The following is a 21,693-nucleotide window of genomic DNA, read 5'->3' as shown; positions in this document are numbered from 1 at the left end:
ACGGTGGTTGGAAAGAAAATATCCGGATTTTTAGCTTCGAAACGGTAATGGACACAGTATCTCAGGACACAATTTCAATGTAAACTGGCAAAAACAACATTAATCATTTAGATTAGATAGTTTACATAAAAGATTTGTCTAATATTTTTTTCTACACAGATACAAGTATTTGAATAAATCCCTCAAGAAAAAAAATATAATTTTCTGCAAGAAATTGGAACATATGTTACATAATTTTTGATATGTTACCGTTATGGATATTTTGCATTTTTGATACATAAAATTTCTATTTCTTCAAAATTATTCAAAATTTTTGCATTATTTAGCATAATTTAACCATTGAAACTATTCTAAATGATTTAATAAATTTAATAATTATGTGATTTATTTAATTAAAGATAAAAACACCGAGGACGACAAATGTACCCCATTGAGATATTGACCCTCAGATACTTACCTCAGATCAGCAACAATTTCTGTAAATAGTTGTGTTTATTGCAAACACGGTGGTTTAAAAGCCTTGAGTATTTCTATTACAAGATATTTGGGTTTAAACCTTGTAATAGTGAAATTGATGCATATTGATCAATTTCTATAAACTACTAATTAAATCTACAGAGTTACTATTATCTTTATTCTGTTGTCGCGATTGTTGCTATTACATCTTAGTTATCACTTTGTTGTTTCTTTATAAAAAGACAAGTCATATATTATAACAGGGAGTTTAACTATCAACTTAGATAATTGTACATTTGTGCTCGCTGCCATTTATAACTTCTATATTCTGGCACAATCTCTAATTGTACAGTAATTAGAGTGATAGAGAGTGTGATTACACATTGTGACACTAATATACCAGTATGTAAATATCGTAAAGCAGTATACAATTTAGATAATCTAAATTTCATTTATGATGCAATGTCAAATGCTATTTTCAAATTAATAATAAAAAATGAAATTGGAAAAAGTATTACATTTAATACATCGTCGGAGACCCACGGGTGATCGCACTACACTACGCTACACTTATCAACGTTAGTGTATATATCGCCATGGTTACCGAGGATGCATTTAATAGTAAATCTGATTCATCTTTCATAAATAAAAGTAATTTTTTTTGATAAAACGACAAAATTTCTCAACAAATGACTACAATGAAATAAAACGCGTTGTTAAAAAAAATAAAAAAATTAAAATGAAAAAAAATATCATAAAAATAAAAACACCTGTCCCTGTCAGGCCTCGAACACCTAAATTAAATTCTTATACCGGAACAACAGAATAGGTTATAACAAAGAGTTGCATATGAGGATTTCTCCGGAAAAAAAAGAAGTCGGATGCTAATGTCCATACAGTACAGTTTTATCAAATTTTAGGATTTCAAAGAATGTATACACAGAAAATATTTTTATTGAAATCAAATTTTAAACCGAGCAAAACAGGAACACTAAAGTGTTATTGAAAATACACGGTTTGGCTTTCCGGATAATTTACATCCGGGTTCGTTTCTTACATTACACAAACAAAGTTGCTGAAGATGGGAGATTGATGGAAAGCTAATTGTTCTGCTTAAACTATGATTTTGTGAGATTTAACGGATTTATCGACATGAAATAGGTGAGTACGTACTTTATATGTTTATTTTACCTATCTTAGATGTCCATATTATGGTATTGATTTCCCAGAATTTTAGAAAACAGTGAAAATGCAGACGGCAATACGGCCGTGTGTATTCTGCTCTCGCGAAGGATTTTGTCTCGCTGTGCTACTAATCACCCAGTCAACAGACGATCATCGCCGATGACATGTATTCATCTATTTGCAAATTATCGCCTTTCTGGAGGCAAATTCAGTCTCCAGCGCTAACCCATTTACACTGACAAAGCCCCGAAACCAAGCTCATCCCGGAATATTTACCAATCATTCAGATTTTTCGCTTGAGGACTGAGGCAGAGAAAAAAATTCTGGACTCGCGAAGTCGCCGGAATATCAAATAGACATGTTTTGTACGGGATTCCGCTGTGCCTGTCATCTCTGTGTTTGTTGAATAGATGACAAAATAATTTATCTGGTTTACTAATTTGTTTAGAACTGAAGTCATCACTCATCAGCATTGTCAATCAATATAAAACTGTAGACTACAATGGATAGATTCAGATGACATTAGATCTACTCGGATGAATAAAACCCAGTCCAATATTCATCATCATCATCTGACAACATCATCAACATTGCCATCATGGTATTGTTCATCAGTATTAATATTTAAGAAATTATTCTACTCTGCCAATTAATGTAAGGCCGCCAGAGTTTAATACAGAGATGCCAACATAAATTTTTAGTGATTTTTTTGTGTTACAAGACATGGTCACAAAAGTATCAGTTCCTTTAATAATGAAATTTTAGCTAGTTTGTGATATAACCATATAAAATCTTCAAAATTATATTTAGATATTTAAACAAATTTTTATTTAATTTAGAATAAATTGAGTAGAAAGCATTATTTTTCTTAGGTAAGAAATTATTATTATTTTTGTCTATCTAAACCCTCAGTTTTAATAAACTTTGGGAATTGCAAAATCAGGGACCATTAATTCTGGTATTTAAATTGTTTATTGAAAATGACGTATACCTCTGAAATTTGGTATGCTGATTATTATAGCAAGATAGCAAATGTTAGTAAAAGAGCTTGCTCGAACAAGGCATTGTTTGAATGACCCATTTTCCTTAATTGATAAAACACCATTTGAGCAAATTAATTTGAAATTTTGCAAAATGGCTCTGGTTGTTAGAAAGTATGCTGCATGCATTGAATATGGCTTCCAGGGCTGAATTAGGACAGTTTACTTTAGATTGTTTCATAAATACACAAGCTTTATGCTATTTAAGAAGGATCTCACTAAAAGACAACGTCCTAGTGAAAGAAGCACTGGCTGTCAGTAAAATTATACATGCAAATGGAACGTATTCTTGATTTTCCTATGTTTCTAATATCATAAAGGAAATATGATTTCTTATAACTTTGAAAATGCCAATCCTAGTACGACGTTTAAACGTAATTTGAAACTATTATTCAAGAAATCGTTACAAGGTACATTCAAAGCCATTTTTACAACTAGGATAAAAAATTCAGATAATAAACAATAAAACTTTTTTATATAGTAAATTTAAACAAACCTATAAGGAAGAATTTTTTTTTATTAAGGATTTTGAATTAAGAAAATTTCTCGTAAAACTGCGTATTAGCAATTTAGAAATCGAGGTGGGTAGGATAAAAAAGATTCCCCGATCTCAGCGGTTACGAAAATTTTGTAAAAATTGAGGATGAAATCCACTTCATTTTTAATTTTCCGTTAACTCTACAGTGAGAACCATTTTCTTTAATAGTCATAAAGATGTAATTAACCACCATTTAACAGATTTTAAAAATTTGATATGACTCTTGTCTTCTAATGATCTAAAACTTCTGCCGGATTTAGGCCTCTTTGTTAAAAAGTCATTTGAACTGAGGAAAGCTGGCTTGATAAATGTTTAAGTTGTTGTTTTGATCTACTGTGTGTTATGTACATGTTTTGCTATCAATCCCTTTTGTATGGATGTAAGGAAGCAATAAAGTTGAATTGAGTTTAAAATATTAAACCATTTTCATGATATTGGAATAATATAGTAATTAGCAATGCTTTGAAACTATAGGTAGTAATATATTATAATGTTATTCGTTGTACAGCACATGTATAAATATGAATAGTTGATTGCTAAAAAGAAAAAGTTAAATTATCAAAGTGATGATACATCGTACAACTTCTAAATTAAGTAAGAGATCTAATTGTTGACATAAAAATTGGAAGACCTCAAAAAAAGAAAAAAAAAAGAAAAAAAACAATGATACAAATTTTAAGTTCTACAATATGTGTTTTTAGAGTGTGATACTGAACACTACCCTGGTAACTATAGCTACCTTTATTATCATGGTAATCTAGTATTTATATTGAAAACTGAAACACTTCCCCTGCTTTCATCAAGACTAAGACCTATCAGTTGATGCTCTGAATTATCGTATATGTGTGTTTGCCTAGTATTGTTCAGCATCATCAACATCATCCAAGCCTTGATCATCTGATCATTGAGCTGTGCCTCACAGGTGAGGAAGCTGTATCGCTCTGCCCCCTGGGAGGAGAACAGGTCATACATTAATCAGGAGGTTTTAATATACCCAGGCAGAGATCGTACATAGATATTCAGGTGTGCTATTTGATATTGGGACATCACACAAGTCCTCACAGCAAACATCAATATCTACTATTATCGGGATCACGGATGAAGCAGAGATATGCCGCCACTTCTGATTACGGAGTAGAGAGACAAGGCCTTAGGCTAGGGATTTGTAACTGTGGCAAACAGAGACAAGACTCTCTCTCTTTAATGCTAATTTAAATGTCCTTAGGCGTTTGATCTTGGATTAGTTTCATCAACTCAGCTTAACACAGAATTCACAAATAATGCAAATTTTCCTTGTTTACATCTACATATTGAATTTTTATCAATATTTAATGAAGCATAATATAATCTTCCGAGATACTCATAGGTTACAACACAATTTGGCGTCATTTTTTATACAGGAATTTTTGAGTTTATAGATGAAGCTGTCCATCCTTCAGGACAGTTGGGAGTTGTTTAATTAGAGCTATCCCTTTTATCTGTTGTTTCATTACTGTATGTGCGATGCAGACATTCCAATTCATGTTTGATGTGCTTTGGCTTCTTTACCGGTGATCAATGTGAGAAATAATTTAACATGACCCGAGAGTTTGTTTATCCCAGTGTATAGAGTCATATGCTGTACATTTGATGATGTTTGTGATGGTTTACTTTTTATTTTGGTACTTCAGGTCTTTGAACAATATTGTAAAAATTAAAGTTACCGCTTATACACTGGATTCTTTATTTAATTTTCTTTGCAAATTGCCTATTGGCTTACTTAAAATGCGAACAGTTAGTCCAATCTCCTCATAAGTGGACTCTAAAGACAATGAGATGATCGACTTGTCCATGTATATATTAATTATGACATCATAGATTATTTAATTGCGACTTTTAGATAGTGTAATTGACTGTGTATATGTTATACATGCATGGACATAGTTCTTATATTTATGAAATGACAGTATGAGTATGGCAACATGAGCTTGGACCAACTGGGTATATATATAGGGTTTAGGTAAAGCAAACCGGTGATAGTGTATATGTTATACATAGACATAGTTCTTATAATATTTATAAGTGACAGTAAGACACACCAGCAGGTTTAGATATGGCTATATAGTATAGATATCATGGCTATATAGTAAAGATGTATTCCCAGTTGAGATCTTGTGTTTCTATAACCATGATGGTTTATATTAATTAGCTTCTCTCCTTACAGACTAGGAGATATGTCTGGTCCTCATTAACAGGTCAGACCAGATCTATGTGGACATCACTGGTGTATCAATAACTACTAATGCTTCGGTCAATCGGTCAGGGCAGATAATCCATACAGTGGTGATAATAAGACTTGGTATTATGTCCTGTTAAGACTTCGGGTCATTTAACCACATGCAAGGTCCAAAATAGACCGACCACCAGTCTCTAGAATATTGAAATAATCACACAAAAATTTAGCTTGATTTTTTTTCTCTACTACTTGTCTGATTCCTAAGTTTCAAACTAGGGGGAGATAATCTAGTTAAGAACTTTACTGAGAAAGTCTTATCGACAACTTAAGGTCTTGTGGCCAATCTAGGTCCATAAATTGAGGGAAATCAGGGAAAGCTAGAGAGCCTAAAGATAAACAAGAGACGTAGTTTGGTGGCATATCATTTCTTAATTGTTGCATTGGGGATCATAGCTAGGATCCAATCTTTAAATTAATGGAATTTTCCTTTTCTTCAGATGAGATGAAATTCAAAATATACTTTTCCATGAAACTTTTAATAAGGACATCTACTTTTACCTAGACATGAAATTGAAGTGGTTTTACAATATATGAATTATAATTTATTCAAAGGTCAAAAATTATGGTTCCATGGTTTGGTTTTTACATCCAGCTATCCAGGGTCATGTATGTACATGTCAGGTTAAGAAGGTGGAGGAAAGCCAGAGTACCTGGAGAAAAACCATCAACCAGCAGTCAGTACCTGGCAACTGCCCCACATGGGATTCAAACTTGCAGGGACTAAAAGGTGTGTTTTGTGGTAATATTTCAGGAGATCTTAAGCACTAAGCCCTGTACAGCCATCCAATTTAATCAGGTCAGAGCTAGAACCTTCATACAGTTGCAGTAAAAGAATTGGGTTTGATGTCCAGACTAATTTGCCATAGAATAATTAAACAACATATGTTCTGACATTTCCTTTAAGTAGAAAATGTATGATTGAAAATCTGAGGATTATAATATTTTCATTTATAGAACACGAATAAAAAATATCAGCTTATAAATTTCAGAGCTTACTTTGAGATTTAATTCAAATACCACCTGTTGTGTGAGCTTATGTCATACACAAAAGTTACATGCACTGTACACAATATCAAAGGCAGAAACACATCCCCCTGTGACCTGTAGGTGCAGACACATCCCCCTGTGACCTGTAGGTGCAGTACAGCCCAGAGGTCTGTGTGTATTACATAAATATCAAAATCTGGTCTGTAAAATAGGATAAGATTGTACTATATAGCAACAGAGCGTAACAATTATCCCACAGATGTTCCTGAAATCACATCGGAGTCTATGTACATGTCTAGATTAGAGGAAATGTCTTGATTTACTCCAAGGAAACTGGTTTTAATATACATATCTAGTAAAGAATTACAATATAATGCTCTAGCGCTGAACATCAACGAGCAAAAATACAGTTTTGATTACAATAACATATTTCGTGGTGAATTGTTGAGTAGAGGGTGGAAAGCTACAAGTATATTGTTTACTAAGGTGATTTGCAGAGAGAAGTACAATGTGTACTATATGCTTCAGCCTTGATTTCGAGGTGTTATTCATGTGTATGTGGCTGTTACAAAATTTAAATTCAAATATTGATAAATTAATATTTTCTCTTTAAAGTTTCATCAATATTAGGTATTAAATAAATCTTGGACCTTTGTTTTATGGGGATATGTATTCTACCCTACTGCATATGTTATTAATTTGCATATAACATAATGTAGTATTCTTATGTACTAAAGTGTCCTCAGCCTAATGTTCTACCAATTAATTATCTCCTTATAGCCATGTCAGTCCTCTAAGCTGTGAGTTGAAGCTCGATTTGGGCATTTTTGGGCACTTTAGTTTAGGTTGATGGTGTTCCTCAGGGTTCCTTAGCTTTCCTCTGTCTCCAAAACCTAATGCATCATAATAATTTACCATGTATATGATGTTAAACAAGACTAAGTTGATTCAATAAACCATCTAAAGTGTCAAACTTAACTATGTCATAGCCACTCTGACTGATATTAAAGCACCAACAATAGACTTTGTGTATTATGTCGCACAGAATGAACTACATCACAATGAAACAGTTTTTTTTTTTTTAACTAACGACAGAAAGAAACTTTTAATCATTCAAATGAAGTTCTCAGTTCTAATGGGGAAGCTAATTTATAATGTATTCTGTGATACATGGCAGGTTTTTTTACCCTACTTCTAGTTTTTTGTTTTCTTGAGATGAAACTGTGATGGCCCCATTTTTCTTTGGCTTCTTTCGTTCAGCCTCCCCATTTCACAATGCTATCTATCACTATGTTGGCTGATTATCCCCAGTTCAATTTCAAATTAATTCTCAGTGCTATTGTGCCGCGCTGAAACACAGAAATGTTTTATTAAGAATTATTGAAGTGGAATCAACTGGGGGCATCGTTCTCAACATGCTTTAGGCCCTCGCAGTCAAAATGGCGTCGTGTTGTAGGAGAGAAGCTAGAACAGACATATTTACTGTGAAATAATGTGATCATTATATTATAAACGGCTAATGATGCAGTCAATTCATATGAAGATAATTTGGTACAATGTACTTGTATATTATCATGGAAATGACCCAAACTATTGATTAGGGTTCTGCATGCATACAATTAATGCTGAAAGCCGGGCGCATCACGACAAACACATGTTACTCCGGCGGTTAGTAAGGCTGATTTGGATTATATCAGCATGTGCTGATCTGTTTTACTTTAGAAGTATTCTTGCTAAATCTTATCTAAATGTATCTATTTTTTTCAAATTATAATTAGAATACATTCAAACCTGTCTATAAAGGTCACTGAAGGGACAAAAAAAGTCAACAGGTGTCTTAACTCATACACCCCTGAAGACACTTTTAGACTCTTCTAAATCAATTACTAGACCAGTCCATAATGGAATTACAGGGGTGAATGAATTAATAGCCAAATGGTCTTTATACACAGGTCAAATTTTGTTATAAAAGGAATATGATGATGCTTAGAAAGTGAGTGGTCATATTAAGCAGGTGGTCGTTATACAGAGGTGGCAGCTAAGGCCACACCAAATTGATTTGTAGTTCTTTGGGGAATTGAAAAATGAAAATGGAGCGAGCGAGCGAATTTTTTTTGTTTTTGAAAAAATTTGGAATCGGGGATTTTTAGGAGTGAAGGCTTTCAAAGTCGAGCGAGCGATTTTTTTTTCAAACCATGGAAGTAAATGTTAATAAAGAAAACACTGATAAACCTGTTTACTGTGTTTTTCAATCATCCTGGATACTTCTGTATAAATATGTATTCATGCATAAACAAAAAAACAAAACTGTAATTTAAACAACAATGTATATTTTTGATAAAAAAATCAATGATCTATCTTATCAATTAAAACAAAATGCATATCTTGTTAAAAGTATCATAGGAACAATCACACATGTATATTAAAGGTACACCAAAGTTAACTAGATTTTATAAATTTCTTTTTCATCAGATACATGTAACATCACCAACCATAATTTTTCAAAGTATAATATAACTATATAAAGGCGTTTTTCTACATCAGGAAATTAAAAACAATACCAATGATTTTCCCAACAATCCAGTAATTTGATGCATGCATTCATCCATGGATATCAAAGACATAGCGTCAATGTACATGTATGTATTATTAACAAAAATATCAGAATGAACACAAACTTTCAACTGAAAATCTAATTAATACAATTTACCAGGAAAATCATTTATTTTTGCGCAATAGATACAAAAGTATGTTTCATGAGAAACAAATAATAGAAAGATTGACTGATTGTGAAAAATTCAGTTGTCAGGTTTTGACTATATAGCTTCACTATCGACTTGCTTTAAGCAAAGGTATGGTTGAAATGAAAAGAAATACCAATTCATGATTTTGTATTAAAAACAATGTTCAAAAGAAATAACACTGCAGCTCATTTGTTACAGAAATTCATACTATTTTGTGAAATTTCAATCGAGTCATGTCTTGGTTTGTGGATATCCTGATCGCTCAAATGTCATCTAATCTCATGTCCGATGCAGCATTATATAGATTTTACTCAAATTAATTTCAACAAGACGATTAAAAAGATCAACAAATGTTTCACCATTTTCGGCCTCGATAGCCGTGTTTGACTTCAAACATGTTGGGCCTCGCGGAATGGTAACAATCAAGACACCTATAATTGAAAACAAGTGCTGAGAGTGAAGATTACGAGAGTGAACAGATGAATGTCAACAACACGAAAAGGTCCACAAACGTTTCATGTTTGGCCGCGATCGCAATCAAATAGCAGCAAGGATGCTGGGTCACTCAGGACGTTCATCACTCATCACTCATCTTCCAAAAATTAAACGTTAAAAGTTCAAAAGCATGTTGGTAAATACGATTTTACCCTCAGCGCTTTTCTCCTTACCCGCCATTTTTTGTAGTAGGGCTGCCACGATACGGCAGAAGCGTACCACGATATATTGCGATACACCACAACTGTATTGTGATATGTATTGCAATATTTTGACCTTAACATATGTGGTGTCTATTTTGTATGTATTCCATAATAAAAACACCCTTTACATTATACAAACATACAGTGCTATGATATGTAGTTTTACATCGATTTGAACCGTGTTGTTGAGTAACAAAAATGTTCAAATGTGAGGTTCTTGTTTTAAAAAAATACGAGTCTGTTTGTGAAAACGTTATGCTAGGTTTACACTATGTTCCCGGCGGCCACGGCAGCCCCGTTTCAGACCACCGTGGACTGAACGTGGTGACCGCGAGACAACGTGAGACAGCGCAGAAGGACCGTTTTCGATGCGTTCTGTAAAGGCACATCACGGCTTGTAGCGGTTGAAAGCCCCACGTGTTGCGTCTTACTACGGTCTTACGTTGCAAGATATATATGATGGAGTATCATTGCCTGACCTGGTACATATTTGCTACTTCATGGAGTTATTTGTATTAATAAATAGAAATAGTCATTATCAAACACATTTAAACCATAAAATTATACCAAGACTATTATTGCAAAAGGCAGATTATGTGAGAACCATTACAGAAAAAAACTATTTGCGTAGAAACACTTGGCTATAATAATTATAATTTTGTAATCAAAACGTGTTTGAAATGACATTTTCGGCAATAAATATTGTTTCATTTGCTCCAAAAAAGCCCGGCATCAGACTTTCATCCCTAGTAAGCCTTGGCGGACCGTGAAAAAAAGTATCGGAGCTTGATCAAAACGTGTAAAACGTAGCAGATCTCATCATATCGTATCAGGCCTAGAGAGATTGTAGTGGTATCCTTGATAGACCGTGCTATAGCCGTAGTGTACCTTTAATCTCCGGGAACAGCACTTTCCCCTATATCCACGGTCCACCACGTAATCCGTAAAATACCGTGGCAAAACTTCACAAGACCTAGTTCAACTTGAATGCAGAGACAAAAATAGCCAAAATTCCACGGCGCACCACGTTTCGGGCAAACGGGGCTACCGTGGTCGCCGGGAACATAGTGTAAACCTAGCATTAGGCTACAGACGATCGTAACCTAATAATGCAATAACTAAACATGATAGTGTCTGCAAATATTTACACTTTTGAACCTAAATAATGAACAAATTTACATACAATTGTCTTGGCAAAATAAACTTACGATCGTGATTAAACTTCAAAGGGCTGATCGGCTTGCAGTGTTGTTTTGACACGTGTATGAAATCGAAAATGGCGGCGGACGATGAAGCCTGAAATAGCTGGCAAAATCCCTGCAGCCATGTATTCACCGGGCCTTAAATGTGTTTAGAGAATTATATATTCCGGTATTGTTGATTGATGGAGCGAATCAGCTTGATAATATTTCAGAAACTAGCCTAATGTCATATTGTTTATATTCAACGTCATGCAAATGTTTGAATCATTTGAACATTATACACGTTAGTTACAAACATTTGACCGACATCTGAATCGAATAAAAACGAAAGGGATACCCACATGGCTTCATATTATCGGAAAGGAAAACAAATACAACTTGCTGGTTTTGTTTTAATGACAGGACATTTTAATTATATCAAATTAATGAAATTATGATACTAAGAAAATATATCGTTAAAAACCGGTACAGTTAAACTGTATCGCGGTACAATATTTTTTGGTGGTGCAATGTAATTCAAGCGTCCATCGCCAGTAAAGCACTAAGTGACTAGGTTGACGGAAAAATAAATCCGGATTTTTTTTTACGTGCGGTCGCATATTTTTTATATTTTTTTCTCGAACCCGAAAATTTTCGTGCGCTGCTCCCGACGAACTACAAATTAATTTGGTGTTGCCTAAGGAAGATTACACTGTATACAGAGTTATTTAAAACTAAAAAAAATAGATTGTATGCTTTAACATGTTTTTACCAATTTATGACAACTTATTGCCAATGCAAGTAATAGTTTAAGCAAGTGGTAATAAATCATTTTAAGTTAAAAATCAATATTGTCTTTTGTCCTTGTTAGACTTATAAACACTAACATTTTGGGAAATGAAGACCAGAATATAAAAGAGCTGTCAACATCCTGGGAGCTGAACGTGGTGTAAACCTCTTCAATTTGAATGCCTCCAGGATTATGTCATACATTTTCATCTGTCAACATTTCTGATTCTGTAATGCTCCTGATTTTCATTGATCTGGGTATGATTATAAATCTGTCGATGATGATCTGAAAATGAAGCTTTCTCATGAAATAAAAGGATTAGATTTCCGCGAGAACAAATGATGGCATGATCTGGGACCGGCCATATAAAACCATGATCGGTATTAAACTGGGATTCCACAGGGGTTAGCCTACAACATGGAACATTACTAAAATCCTCTGAACAAGTCTCAGTCAAACTGAATTTCCAATAATTATAAATGTATGCTGATGTCATTGTCTTGACATTGCATGATTTGTTGCACTCTCTCGCCACTCCCCCACCACTCTCCCGCCACTCCCCCACCACTCCCCCACCACTCTCCCGCCACTCTCCCACCACTCTCCCGCCACTCTCCCGCCACTCCGCCACTCTCCCACCCTCCCACCACTCTGCCACAACCTAGCTAAATGCTGAGCTATGAAAATGAAATTTCAAATCCCCTGCTATGGAATTGAGGACAGTGTCATATAGTGTTACCCATATCTATCTTGTTCTTGTGCTATCCTATGTTGTTCCATTCCAATTTCATAATTGAGGTATATCTTCTTCTCATAGACATTTTTATAGTTATAGAATTGAAAGTACATGTACTTTATTATTGATTTGTGTGACTTAATTGTTAAAACAAGTAGTGATATTTTCATGAAATAGTTATACAGCACAGTAAAACATGTGTAACTCAATGGGGTAAATTTTAGGAATGTGAGTTCGAATTAGAGGGCTTATACTGTATATATAACAGAAGTGAAAATGTAGCGCAGGGCTAGAGTATTTGAACCCAAGACCTGCAAACAATAACCAGAAGCTCTCATGATTAAGTCCAAAACTGACTTAGGTCTTAAGTTTTCATATAAGTTAAATAAAGAGAAAAACTGAAGTTTTGACTGAAGTTTGCACTTTTGTTTCAAGATATTGGAGCTTGTTCAGTGATGATTGACTCCATCGGTCCCATTCCATTATATACTAGTATACATGACTACGGGTTTGGTGTACAATTTACTGACAATCATTTTTCCCGCTTTGTTGTATGCACCAAGTACATATACCATGGTGATTCTTCAGACTTGAATACTTTCTGCCATATCCTTGTGACACTCTGACATGTCATAAAGCATAGTTATCTTTCCTTGTAAAAAGCTTCTCTGTATAGCTATGGCGATAGGAGGATTAAATATGGTGATTAGATTGGAGTTGGAAACCTGCTGTTATATGTACTAGCCTTGTTTTAATAAATCAGCTACCTTAGCTTACTGGCAATTTATTTTTATTGTACAAATATTTATCCCCTCTGCTAGAAAGGGATGTACCAGGTATTTATTTATCTATGGCATCTGACACTGATAATTGACCCATCCAGTCTGACCACACTTCTCTCCTTCTTTTTTAAGTCTTCACTCTCAAAGTCCAGACCCTATCTATTCCACCATCATATTGTTGTTTGATTTCTTAAACAACCTATAAACAGCCATTTAAAGATGTGCCAGATTTAGATGGTTTAGGCAAGCCAAAGTATCCTGAGAAAAACCACTGGCCAGTGGTTAGTACCTGGAAACTGCCCCAGATGGGATTCGAACTTGTGAACCAGAGGTGGAAGGCTTGTGGTAATACATGTATGTTGGGACATCTTGATCAATGGACCACGGGCATGGCACCTCTTATAGAATACATGTAGTTTATTCCAAATTTCATGACCTTGATTTTTACAAATAAAATCTATACATCCAGAGATTAATACAAAAAACATTTAATTTGGAATACTATATACTGTATATTATTTACATATCTGAAAGCTAAAAGAATATCATAATAAACCAATATAAGCCAACTTGTTTTTGGTCTCCGATTATGCAGGAACGAAATTGTTAAATATAGATGATTGAGTGAAATGAGAAAACTTGACAGACAATAGCTGGGTATTATACAGTATTGATGAATCTGTTGTGGTAGATTGATGGAACAGCCTCACTCTCAGAAGTCAGAAATTAATGTTTTCCTCCGAGACATTACAACTCTGAGTGATTATAATGAAAAACACGGGTCACGGATTTCAATGGAAATTCCTCTTTCAGAAAATTCAATATAATAATGTTTTCTGCCGATGACATTTCAAACAAGAGATTCCATAGATCTTAGGCTGAGTGAAAGCAAGGAAAAAAAATCATGGTAGTGATTTATTGGGAAATATACGAGGCTCTGTCGTTAAGGTTATCCCCGGTTTTAATATCAAACCATTTCCTTTTCACATTGTAAACAGAGCCGAAGTGTATTTTATTAATTCTGAAATCTCTGTGTTGCATCCCTTTACATTAAAAGCTATTACACACGCACATGATTTGAAAGCAAATAAAAAAAGGAATTTTTCAAATAAAATCTGCAGAATGGGATTTGTACTTCTGGATCAATGGGAAGATGTGTTTTATCATTTGTGTTCAGGGGAATTCTGTCAGACTGAAGTGAAAGGTTTCACCAGAATTAATTTGATGGACTGTATATTGTGAATAATGTCTTGTATAAAGGATTTGTTTTAAGCCTTGTGATCACTAGGGACATTGAAGCAGAATTTGTAGTATCTGATGGCTAATTTACATATTGGAGGTCCAGTCTAATGTTCCATTCTATGCAAGGATTTCCGTCATAAGTTTCTAGCTCATGGACACAAAAAATGTAACCACAACATCAAAGACCAATGCATTGCTCAGCATATTGGATGCTATTATAAATTGATTAAGGGAGACTTGATTTTGCTTTGTCATTCAATTTCTAGAATGCTATATCAACTGTGGATTTATCAACTTCAAAGTGAAATATTACAAAATAGGATATTGACTAAGGCTGAATAAAGTAAATGTTTCCGCCATTTTTTTTCATAATGGAAATGATTTACTTTTATAACTGCAGAATATATACTATTGAAAATGTTAAACAGCTTAAGTTGGATGATGATAATATGTATGGTTAGTATACAGTAGTTGATAGGTTAGTTATATTTTAGTATACATGTACATGTCTTGGATGAAGTAAGTTGACAAGACTTTAAACAAGTAATTAGATGGGGATAAACTTGTAGGGTATTTTGGTTAACTAAAGATTGAAAAGATACATTATGTAATGGTTTGATTGAATGATAATGATAATAATTTAGATGATGATTAGACGACAAGTTTAAAGGATAATAATTATGAATATTAGAACACAGAAGTAAGTTGACAAGGCTTGAATAGATACAGCTAGTTGGATGGTGATCATTTTCAAAATAATTCCAGTTCTAAGTTAGTTGACAAAGCTCTGTCAGATGATGATAATCCTCACTATAGTTGCCAGAACTAAGCTGACAAGTGCTGAAACAGCTATTTGAATGGAGATTAAGTTGACAAGACTTAGACGGATGGTGATAACCTCTCACTATAATTATACCTATCTGTAAGCTGACAAGGCTTTTTAGAGTGATCTGGATGGCGATAATCCGCCCTATAATTGTACCATCAGGTGAGCGATCACAGTCATGAATGTTTAATTAATTGTCGTATCGATCTACAGATTTCATACCATTTACCTGGAATATAAATGCAGTTTATTGATTTTAAAATCCTTAGTTTTATAATAAAATAAGAATAAAATGAATTGATAACTTTGATCAAGGCAGTCTGGATTTTGTCAGCAGGTTGTCTTGTTGCTAATGTACATTCTAGGAAACTGCACGTTTGATAATTAAGGTTGGTTACAGAAATACTTTTGTGCCTGGGGAGGATCCACACAGGTAAACTATGTGTGTTGTAATCAGTGTACAACATATTTACTTTCTGTTAGTCAATACAGCTGTTCAGGATTTATCATTCGCTTGTGTGCATGTCCAGCATGTGAGGGAGTGCTGAAAAATAGGTAAGATTTGATTTGACTTCAAGGTCTTTAAAAAGTTTGAATTGTATAGAAATGCATCTTACTGATTCTGTGCATCTGTAGCTTAGACATCAAATGAAAACAGTGTCAGATTTAAGTATATCATATATATATAGGATCTTACAAGAGTGTTCATTTCATATCCTTTGGACGGCCGTAACATATTTATGCGTAATTATTCATTTGCCCCATTTCATGCACCCTTCTGGAGCCCCACTGAGACCGTTGAAAACTAAATACTAGTTTTTTGAAAAGGAGATGTTCATCCCTATACAGCATGTCAATATCGATTCGGTCATTGCATCAATGACGTCACAAATCACCTTTGAACATGCCCAAATAAGTCAAAAATTGAGGTCTGAAATCCGGATTTTAGTGTGTGCCCGGGAACCTGTCGTTGTGAGCTTAATTATCAAGATACAGACATGCAGATGGTCTTAAGCAAAAGAAGAGATATCAAAGTAAGAGAAAATAGAGAGAAAGGGAAAAGGAAGGGGAAAATAGCATCGATTTCAAAAAAAAAAAAAAAAACAAGTCCCACTCGCAGGTTTCTGCCTCCCATGACCCGTGCGTGGTGACCTTTAGGGGACTTCCGGTGACTGTTTTTGCTTGTTTGTAGTGTGTACTGTTTGTTATCATCGTGAAAATGGCATCAAACCGAAATCTAGATGCAAACTGCTTTCATAGATGGCATTTGTAATAACCTACTATAAAAATTGAGTCAAGTTCGAATCCTGCCGGCTGTCGAAAGGATATGAGATTTTATGAAACAAGTCTAAGAAGTTTTTATTTTTGTGAGCCTTGGCGAGCAAAAATTAAAACTTCCAGACGAGTTTCATAAAATCTGATATGAAATGAACACAAATTTAAGATACTTTTTATCACATAATTACAAATACCTACATAACAAAGAATTTCACGTCAAAATGTATCCCGGAAATCCAGCAGAGACCGCTATTTTGTCCCACCGTCCATGTTATCCTGATATCACCTAATTTTTCCTGGCGTCATTTTATTGTTTCTGTTTGACATCACAATGAATTTTCAGCCAATGAAAATCACTGCAGGTCATATTACACTAGTGACATATGCAAAAATATTAAACAGGCGAAATCACTAGATATCAGGCGGATGATATAAATATATAAATTATAAAAAGGGTAATTAATTTATGTGGACCAAATTTACAACAACAAAAAAATAAATAAAGATTTGCTTGGCCTTTCAGCTCAACATTTTAAACCAAACTAATTATATGTATAATGACCATAATGACCAGACATGTTTTTAGAATGGAATGATGAGGTTGGATGAGGTTGGGTGTGGGTCTGATGGAAGGAGAGGGGTGAGGTTTGGGGTATTCTATTGCTCTCTGTAGTTTAGAGAGGGGAGGTAATCAAATAGGGTTTAATGGGAAAGGTTCTTAATGTGTAACAGACAGACAGAGTTGGCACTAGATAGTGTAACAGCTATTGTGATAGCTTTCATCTGTAAGAGGGATCTTTGATGTACTTGTAGTAATTGTGGGCTGTCCTCAGATAAAGAAATGACATTGTACTAGAGTGTAACGTGATAGCACTCCAGAGGATGATGGGATATAATGTTATAGGAGAGCTCTGTTAGGAAACCTAGGCCAGTAATATTTGTCATATATCAACATCTCAAATGAATTAATCCAATATTGGATTTGTATGGATTCTAAACAGAGTATCTAGTGAAACATGCCACACAAATATCATAAAGCTGTTATATAATGAAACTATAATATTTCACTCAAGTTTAAGGAGCTTATAGATCTGCTTCCTTGTGTGATTATATAAGGATCGGGGAATATTGGAAGGTGGTATAAATTAAATCCTGGAATTTTGTGTATTGTAGTCGATATGCACTAGTTAAACCTTAAAGTGAATAGTCGGGCAAAGAAAACCAGTCTAAATGCGTTCATTGGCCTTCCAAAAGTTCTCACATATTAATACGACAGTCAAGTTCTGTTTACGTTTCCCAGTTCTGACCATTGAAATAACGAAAAGTTGAAAGCATTGAAAGCGAGGCTGCGTGGAAATGTAACCACGGACATAGTCAGCCGGGAGGACGTTTTAGGATTCTTATACTTTAAATTAATTTCTTTGTACGCAGACAGATTTTGACGAGAGATTTTATATTTACATTTCATAAGGAATTATACTGGATACATTCACACCATTTTTACCGACTTTAGCCATCCTTGTCCGACTGTTCACTTTAAGTGGTTGGTTATTATCCTTTGTTGCTGTGAACAAATGTATTTGGTAAAAAATATATTAAAGTTATATGTGCCGTATTTTTCATAGTCACGAATCAAGAAGAGCTTTTAATATGTTATTCAACTCCAAAAGTTACCAACATTTTGAGAATTACAATACCTTCAATGCATAGGTTTTAATTTTACAAGTACAAAAAGGACTGAAAATGATTTTTGGCAGTACTGCCAAAAATCATTATATTAACATCTTCAGTGTAATGAAATGACAACATTAGGTCAGACCATGAAGCCATATTGTTGTCCACAATTTCATTGCACATTTTTACAGTATTATTTGTAATTGTAAAATGGTTTCTGAAGGTATATTTCCATCTAAACATGTATAATGTGTTCTAACTAACGTTTTTAAGGCATTATATATGATTGTCTGTCCATTTGAATGATTTTCACAGCTTTATTCATTAAAACTTATGGTTTTAAATAGATAATTGAAGAAAAAATAACATGTCGAAATTTTCAACCAGTTACGGCACATATAACTTTAAGTTGTTGAGTCCACAAATAATAATAAAAAGAACACCTTCTTTAATGTGTAGCGGGATTGAACTGGGTCGATCATCAGTGACCAGGTAGCTCAGTCGGTAGAGCACTCGGCTAGTGTTCGGAGGGTCCCGGGTTCGAATCTTGGTCTGGCTGCTACATTTTCTCCTTTCCTGTTACAAATGAAATACAATTAATGAATTCAAAAGATATCATTCCGGAGGTGTATACATTTATAGATCATATACAAAGACATCCATTGCTTTATAATATACACAGTTTCTTTTCACACAAACTGTATATTTTGTCTCTGCTTTCAATTTGTGATTTTAGGGCTATATGATATGTACTTCAATCTTCATGTTTATTTTTCTGTGTTACATAATGCACACAAACATATGTATATATTTAAATGTTAACCTCAAAACCCTTTTCCAGAAGATTTTAATTTTTCATCTGAATTCATAACAATTATATCATCATATCATATGCATTGATATACTTCAGCCTCCCAAAACACCTTGAGCAGCATTCAGGTTTATAATACAACAAAAACCACACTATCTCAAGGAGACACAACATTTCAATTGATATACCACAGCCTTCCAAAACACCTCAGAATCCTATAGCAGACGATTATAGCTGACTAAGATATTGTCACATACTACTTATAGAGCTGAGTCCTTACATGACCTTTACTTATCAGGATTTTGAGTGAAGCCTAAACAAAATATCTAAAATCTTTAATCAATATGTGTTGAAGTTTTGTTAATTACATGTTGTCAGTCTGTGTTTACCCGTTATGATCCATCAGAAGCTGACCAGCTGTAGGCTGGCGTTAATTCCACTAAGTCTCCTACCAATTTGTAATATCATATCGACTGGATTGTACAGCGATTTGTTGTCTCCTATATGACACAGACCTGTAAACCTGTCATATGTACCAGAAGCTATTTCATTTTAACACCAATCTAACCTAGCCAGACGGAAAGTGATTTGATTTCATGCTACAAGTACAATTTTATATGGCATTCAAACTGCTTTGTGAAACATTAAAATTTGAAAAATAGATGTTTTTGTGCACGGCAGCATGGAAAAAATCAAAGCATTAATATTGATTTGGTGTTAGTGTCTGTATAAAGTTTGTCAGGCGATCACCACAGATGTTGTACACAGTATCTATAGAATCCCCAATCATAGTCATACAATAGCGCCGGATACTAATGTCTATATAGCAGTATGTAACCATATACCCGATCGAACAAAGGTGAAATATGTGAGATACAGTTTACAAGAGCTTGAAAGAAATTGTGTGTCTTATGGTGGATGCTGTAGGTATGTTTGGTTAGGCGATTGGATACTGTAGGTAATAAGTTATAGGCCCAGCTGGAACACAATTAAGTCATAAAATTGTCATCCTTTGTCACTTTCGTTTCTGAGATATTATCTAATTATTCAAAAATATAATGCATCACATGCACTATGAGTTGTTTAATTATCCGGTGCCAGGTAAGCCAATGATCACTTCCACCATTTTGTTGCTATATATAGGTACCAGGTAAGCCAGTAATCACTTCCACCATTTTGTTGCTATATTTAGGTACCAGGTAAGCCAGTAATCACTTCCACCATTTTGTTGCTATATTTAGGTACCAGGTAAGCCAGTAATCACTTCCACCATTTTGTTGCTATATTTAGGTACCAGGTAAGCCAATGATCACTTCCACCATTTTGTTGCTATATTTAGGTACCAGGTAAGCCAATGATCACTTCCACCATTTTGTTGCTATATTTAGGTACCAGGTAAGCCAATGATCACTTCCACCATTTTGTTGCTATATTTAGGTACCAGGTAAGCCAATGATCACTTCCACCATTTTGTTGCTATATTTAGGTACCAGGTAAGCCAGTAATCACTTCCACCATTATGTTGCTATATTTAGGTACCAGGTAAGCCAATGATCACTTCCACCATTTTGTTGCTATATTTAGGTACCAGGTAAGCCAATGATCACTTCCACCATTTTGTTGCTATATTTAGGTACCAGGTAAGCCAGTAATCACTTCCACCATTTTGTTGCTATATTTAGGTACCAGGTAAGCCAGTAATCACTCACACCATTTTGCATTTGAACTAGCAACATAATACTTCATTCAAATGATAGTAAAAGTTAGACATGGTTTGTTCTGAGAGTTTCAAGAATAGAAAATGGTCCTTGCATGACCACAATATAATGTAATATGGACTTTCAAAAAAAGGTTGGGTTCATTTTATTTTCTGTGGTTAAAATGCAGTTGAGACATTGTAAATGGAAACCCTGCTTTACCTTTTACCATTGTTGAGATATCAAGGTTGGATCTGATAGTTCCTGTATTGAAATGGTTATTACAAGTATTGAGATATCAAGGTTTGATCTGATACCGGTTGTTGCTGTATTGAAATTACTATTACAACTTTAAGCTGTACAAACTTATTCTTTTAGAATGAATGTTAATTCCAAGCAAACATGTCAATTCTTATGTTTGAAATATTCTTTAGATAAAATATTACGGCCCGACCCTCCATTGTTTATCGTCCATATCCCAGCCAGGATTGTAAATATTAAATATTGGCAGAGTATACACATTATAATGTAAAGTATTGATTAGAATGTCATGCTGTCTAAACTCCAATTAAACAATCTATTTAATACCACCCTGAGTACGATTACTCAAGATCCATTCGTGTGCTTCATCTGTGTTTTAATTTTGATAATTACACCTTTGCGAACTCTTGTTATAGTTTATCATCATTTTCATAGAGCAGCTTGAGTCATAACTAGCTTATAATCTCTGTATGTTAATTTAGATAATTACAC

The 21,693-nt window shown here is 34.2% G+C and overlaps 1 protein-coding gene across 2 annotated transcripts in view; it reads left to right on the top strand.

The window, feature by feature from the left end:
• Positions 1–823: 823 nt before the first annotated feature.
• Positions 824–21,693, top strand: part of LOC138308496 (uncharacterized) — a 93,908-nt gene continuing 73,038 nt past the window's right edge. Inside the window, exon 1 of one of the 2 annotated variants that reach the window (XM_069249503.1) lies at positions 824–1,621. The gene's annotated coding sequence lies outside the window, so the exon portion shown is untranslated. The remainder of the gene's footprint in view (positions 1,622–21,693) is intronic. The other variant, XM_069249502.1, reaches the window with a different exon arrangement.

Source organism: Argopecten irradians, chromosome 15, assembly GCF_041381155.1.
Source record: "Argopecten irradians isolate NY chromosome 15, Ai_NY, whole genome shotgun sequence".
Classification (NCBI taxonomy): domain Eukaryota; kingdom Metazoa; phylum Mollusca; class Bivalvia; order Pectinida; family Pectinidae; genus Argopecten; species Argopecten irradians.
This window is presented reverse-complemented; position numbering and strand designations above follow the sequence as displayed.